Source organism: Etheostoma spectabile, chromosome 13 (genome assembly GCF_008692095.1).
Source record: "Etheostoma spectabile isolate EspeVRDwgs_2016 chromosome 13, UIUC_Espe_1.0, whole genome shotgun sequence".
NCBI lineage: Eukaryota > Metazoa > Chordata > Actinopteri > Perciformes > Percidae > Etheostoma > Etheostoma spectabile.
The window spans coordinates 19577477-19583318 of record NC_045745.1 but is presented as its reverse complement, the minus strand read 5'-3'; the positions used below and the strand labels follow the sequence as shown (position 1 = coordinate 19583318).

General features: G+C 42.0%; 1 long non-coding RNA gene across 1 annotated transcript in view; it reads left to right on the top strand.

The window, feature by feature from the left end:
* LOC116701094 (uncharacterized) overlaps positions 1–5261 on the top strand; it is a 7963-nt gene extending 2702 nt beyond the window's left edge. Inside the window, exon 3 of the long non-coding RNA XR_004334815.1 lies at positions 5250–5261. This is a non-coding gene — a long non-coding RNA (uncharacterized LOC116701094). The remainder of the gene's footprint in view (positions 1–5249) is intronic.
* The last annotated feature ends 581 nt before the right edge of the window (positions 5262–5842 follow it).

Below are 5842 nucleotides of genomic sequence, written 5' to 3'. Positions count from 1 at the left end.
GATGATGTGACCAGTCTCTTGGTCTTAGTGAGGACTCGAGCAGAGCGTTCTGAATCAGCTGCAGCTGTCTGATGATTTTTTAGGGAGACCTGTAAAGACCCCGTTACAGTAGTCAAGTCTACTGAAGATAAAGGCATGGACAAGTTTTTCCAAATCCTGTTGACACATAAGTCCTTTAACCCTTGATATATTCTTAGGGGATAGTAGGCGACTTTGTAATTGTCTTAATGTGGCTGTTAAAGTTCAGGTCTGAGTCATGACTACACCAAGATTTCTGGCTTTGTCTGTTGTTTTTAACATTGTTGTTTGAAGCTGAGCGCAGACTTTTAATCGTTCCTCTCTTGCTCCAAAACAACCACCTCAGTTTTTTTTCATTTAATTTCAGAAAGTTCTGGCACATCCAGCCGTTAATTTGTTCGATGCACTTAGTCAGTTTTTGTATTGGACTATAGTCCCCTGGCGATAAGGTTATGTAAATTTGTGTGTGTCCGCATAACTATGGTAACTTATTTGTTTTTTCTCCTAATCTGAGCCAGTGGAAGCATGTAGATGTTAAACAGAAGAGGCCCCAGAATGGAGCCTTGCGGAACTCCGCACGTATATTTGTACGCTCAGATGCATAATTACCTATAGACACAAAGTAATCCCTATTCTTTAGGTAGGATTCAAACCAGTTAGTACTGAGCCAGAAAGGCCAACGCAGTTTTCCAATCGGGAGTAGTATGTATGGTCGACCGTGTCAAATGCAGCACTGAGATCAAGTAATAAAGATTGAAATTTTGCCATTATTGTGTTAAGGTGGATGTCATTAAAGACTTTGACAAGAGCCGTTTCAGTGCTGTGGTGTGGTCGGAAACCCGACTGAGGTATCAAAACTGTTACTTAGTGACAAGAATGGTTGAGTTGTTGAAAGACTACTTTTTCAATGATTTTACTTAAAACGGAAGGTTTGATATTGGCCTATAGTTGTCATTAGTGACTTGTCTAGGTTGTTTTTTTTTAAGAGTGGCTTGATTACTGCAGTTTTCAGGGCCTGTGGAAAGATACCTGAAAGAGAGATGTGTTCACAATCGTAGAAGATCAGAAGTAAACAATTGAAACATTTTGAAAAGTCCCGTTGGTAGAACATCAAGGCAACAGGTCGAGGTTTTCAGAGTTTGATAATGTCCTCCAGGTTTGTATGGTTGATCGGTGAAATCTGTCATATTGGAACTATTTTGCTTGAACACTGTGACAAACATATCCTGGACTTGATATGGAGGCACTGACGTGTTGTCTAATCTTTGTTTTGTCTTTGAAGAAGGAGGCAAAGTCATTGCAGGCCTTGGTAGATAAAAGTTCAGATGCACTGGTACTGGAGGGTTTGTAACCTATCAACAGTAGCAAACAAAGCACGGGAATTATTATTGTTTCTAGAGATAATATCAGAGAAAAAGGACCTTCTTGCATCCTCAGTTCCAATATAAATGCGAAGTCTCTCTTTATAGGAGTTATAATGGACCAGGAAGATTTGTTTTTCGCCACCTTCGTTCAGCTTTCCTACACCTCTTTTTTCTGTTCTCACCAGTAGGACATTTCTCCCTGGAGATCTTCTTACCAGATAAACTTTGACCTTAGTGGGAGCAATGGCATCAATAACATTTGTAATTTTACAGTTGAAATTATCTACAAGCTCACTGACTGATAGCCAGAGAGGGGTGTGGAGGAGAAAAGCTGTATAAATGTGTCACTGGTGTTTTCAGTGATATAACGTTTTCTGATATCTTTGTTTGGACACTTTTGGGCACAGAGATAGTGCCGTTAAAGAAAACACAGGAATGATCTGAGAGGCAACGTCAGTCACCACAACCTTGGAAATGTTCAGACCTTTGGAGACAATCAAGTCCAGAGTGTGCCCTTATTGTGGGGGCTCCGTCACATGCTGAGTCAGTCCATAGTTCTCAAAAACACAACACAGCTCTTGTCCCCCGTCTGGGGGCTGTCAACATGAATGTTAAAATCACCCGCAATGATTCACAATCAAAGTTAATGCAGATAATAGACAGCAGTTCAGTGAAGTCATCAATGAAGGTTGCACATATTTAGGTGGCCTGTAGATATTTAGAAAAATCGTGAGGGAAGACTAATTGAAGAGCAACATATTCAAAAGAAACAAAATTTCCATAACATATTTGCGTCAGTGGAATGAGTCATTAAACAAAATGGCGACTCCACCTCCTTTCTTATTCACTCTATTACTATAAAACTGAAGTTAGGGGGAGCTGACTCGATGAGAACAGCAGTGCTGTTATTATGGTCTAACCAGGTTCAGTTAAAAACATAAAATCTAGATTGTGCTAATAAACATTGATAAAAATGATTTTCGCCAAAGACCTGACGTTTAGTAAGGCTAGTGTTAGTGTGTTTTCATTTTTTGGACAGGCTGTAGCTGACGAGGAATGGATGCTAAATTTGCTAAGTTGCAGTTAAGTGCTTATTCACCATTCTTTTCCTATTACCTATCACAACAGAAATTGAGGAAGAATTGAATCCACAGGGCGGGCTTGTCTTGAAAAGAGTCATTAGTATCACTAGTCCTGCAGCAAGGCCGGCACATATCGATAGTGCTGCAGATTTGCACACAAGCGCTTATCAGTCTGGGGGGAAGGAGTTTTCTGACATCCTGGTAGTGGTGCTTGGCGTTTTACTTTTGCCCGGGTTGACCATGGGGTAGGAAGGGGTGCATAATTGATGGGGAAATAAGGGAAAGGGTGTGTGGAGACATCAGTAGAGACAGCGATGAATCCTCAGAGGTTCGGGGTTGGAAGGTTTGAGGGGTGCTGGACGGGTGAAGAGGGGAGTGGAGGTTGTGTCTCTGCTCTCTGGTCTCCCATGGTCAAATCTTTGCACAGGCGGGGGCGTGGCGGATCACTGCGCACTTTGTTGTGTCTTCCTTTTGTTTTGTGACCTTGGCAGAGGGAGCAGTGTAGCGCAGAAAGTAAAGCAGATTAGAGGTGAACAGCTTTACTCCTGGCTTGTTAAGGAAAGTATCTGCTTTAAAAGATGTCTGCGCTCCCAGAAAATGTTTAAATTGTCAATGAACTTCAGAGAGTGACGGTACATTCAGTTGAAAGCCATTTGTTTAGTCCCAACAGTCGGCTGAACTCTCTATCTCCTCTTCTGACTGACGGTTAGGACCACTGATAAACACATTTGCGCTTAGGGGGGTGACTGTGTCAAGCAGTTCCCTAAAGTCCAGTTTCAGCAATTCAGACTGTTGCTTTACAACATCATTTGACCCTATATGCAGAATAATGTTCTTCACAGTTGTGTGTGCTGCCACGAATCTGGGATTTTTGGGTCAAGTCAGACACCATGTCTTTGGGAAAACATAGTATTTTGGTGTTTTACTGTTTTTAAATCTTTTACAGCAGAGTCACCCACAATCAGGGTTTGAGGCCAGTGTTAGCTTTTTACTTTTTGAATTGCTCAGTCCTTACCCTGCTGTGTGGTGATGAGACGAGTCCCGGTCATCAGATGACTGTCCAGCGTCTTGCAGCAGAGAGCAAATCTGTTATCCAGTTGCACACAAGGTGTGGGGGGGCATTTGTTGCTTATTTTCCCTTTGCAGCTGTCCACGGCTGGGTCCTACTAGGTACAGGGGTTGAAGATGCGCTCTGCCCAGATGATAATGCAGGCCAGCCGGTCATATCACAAACCTCAGGGCGCTGTGTGCCGGCCCGTTAGTCGTCCTCCCATTTCAGGAAAATGATTTACTCTTAGGCTTCGCACCAGACGAGGTCCAGGGAGGACCGCCACTTGTGATTTATACCAGTTCCACCCTCCTGTTTCTTTGTAGTCTGTTGGTGCTAATTAGCCGGTGTTAGCATACTTCTGTCCATTGTTATGGGTCCATGGTAAAGTGGTGTCATTTCCACAAGATCCGTTAACTTCCACGTTCACTTCTAGAAGGTGAACCTTGGTTTCCAGAAGTGCAATCTCTTGAAGGAGTTTGTAGTAGTCTTCTACGGAGAAAGGAGGCATCTTGCTGTAATTAGCTTTAGCTACAATCACTGTAGGACAGGCTTGAGCTATTGGTAGGCCACGCTCACGCAGAAAAATTTAAAATATGGCAATACCTATGTCTACAAAAAATGTATAGTCCAGTGTTTTGAAGTGTCCAAGAGCCGCTGTCATAGTTTCTCAGAGGAAAAGCACGATATCAGCAAAAAAATATCAGCCTTGTTGCTGAAATGTGCTATACAAATAAAGCTGCCTTGCCTTGCCTTGCCTTAAAAGATACTTTAAAAGTGTTTCATTTGAATAAGAGGACCAGTGGAAACAACACAAAAGTATTTTGTTATTTATGCATATGCAGAAATAGCAATGCATGGAACGTTTACAAGTTCAAATGATTGCTTAAATATGAATGTTCCTGTAAATCATTCAGCCCCCAAAGAACTTCTGAAGAACCCTGTTTTCGTGGAGTGCACTCAACCAATCGGTGCGCCTCTTTGCCCGGCTGTGGTTTAGCTGGTTGCCTGACTGACTCAGGAGCTCTCTGAGAGAAACACTTCTCACCACTCTTTTCCCCCTTGCCTTGAACAATGTACCTGTCACTCAGTGACTTGATGCAATGTGAGAGCTATGGGGAGGCTTGCTGTTGGTGGTGGTGGGGTCTCTGTGTGCCGTTCAGCAATGTGTATGTGCGCTACTGAACCGTGGCTCCCTCATTACTAAATAAAGAGAATCACTCTCCTTTTCAACAGCACTTTTTATAGAACTGTTGGAATATTCCCAATACTTTGTATAACCTTCCCTGCTATGCCATCCTTGAAGCACTTAAAAAGGGCAAATAAACTTAGATCAGTTTAACATTGTGTACTGAGAAGAAAAACGTGTACATGTCCAGGGCGCACCACTGCATTGGCATTTTCCTGCAGACCAAAGACTAACAGTAGTAAATGTATTTTTAGATCACTTTTAGATCACTGACCTTTTTTACTGAAGTAAAAAGTTGCAGCACAATGATAAAAAACTGTTTAATTTTATTTAAATAAAAGTCATGCATTCTCAATCTTACTTAAGTAAAAGTACTAAAGTATTGTAAGCAAAATACAGTTTAATTATTTAATTAAAGTAAAACTACTCATGCAGCAGTATGGCCTCGGTCTGGGTTTTTCTTTCAAATTATTTTTTTTATATACTTTATTGGCAGCATGATTATTATTATAAATGTTAATCATTCCTCTTTTTAATATTAGTTGGAGGTAAACCCCCTCAGAGAGATTTAAGGTAATGCAATTCTGCTGAATCGGGATAAGTCACCTTGCTCTTGTTGAATCAGAAGACCACATGCTTCCTCAAAGGGATGTGTGCTTCCAGTGGTATCCCGTGGCCTCATTTAAGCATAAAATAAGATTTGTTTAATTCTCTTGTCCTGGCTACCAATCCAAATCCCTTGAGGGAAAGTTTGAAAGTATGCAAATGAGCTTGAATCACCCCAAGGCAGTATAACCTTATCCTACCATATCACACCATCTTTGTTCTTCTACCTGATCTGATGGCATCCAGCAAGTATGAGGCTGTCAACTGAAGGATACGTCTCACAACAAGAGCTCAAATGACCCAGCGTCATGTAGACGTGGATCTCTTTAGGTGTGTAGAAGGCTAAGCGGATCAGGATCATTACTTTTATGTAAAGTGGCTTGATAAATATCGTAATGTTACGTTCGTCCTCTTGATCTGTACACGCACATCAGACATCCGCGCTCAGCATCGCGCTGCCTCTGCTGCTTCTTTATTGTGTTCCTGGTCTATTAGCCTCGGGGCTGTCTTCAGGGCCTGGGTCTAGTGGGAGCGG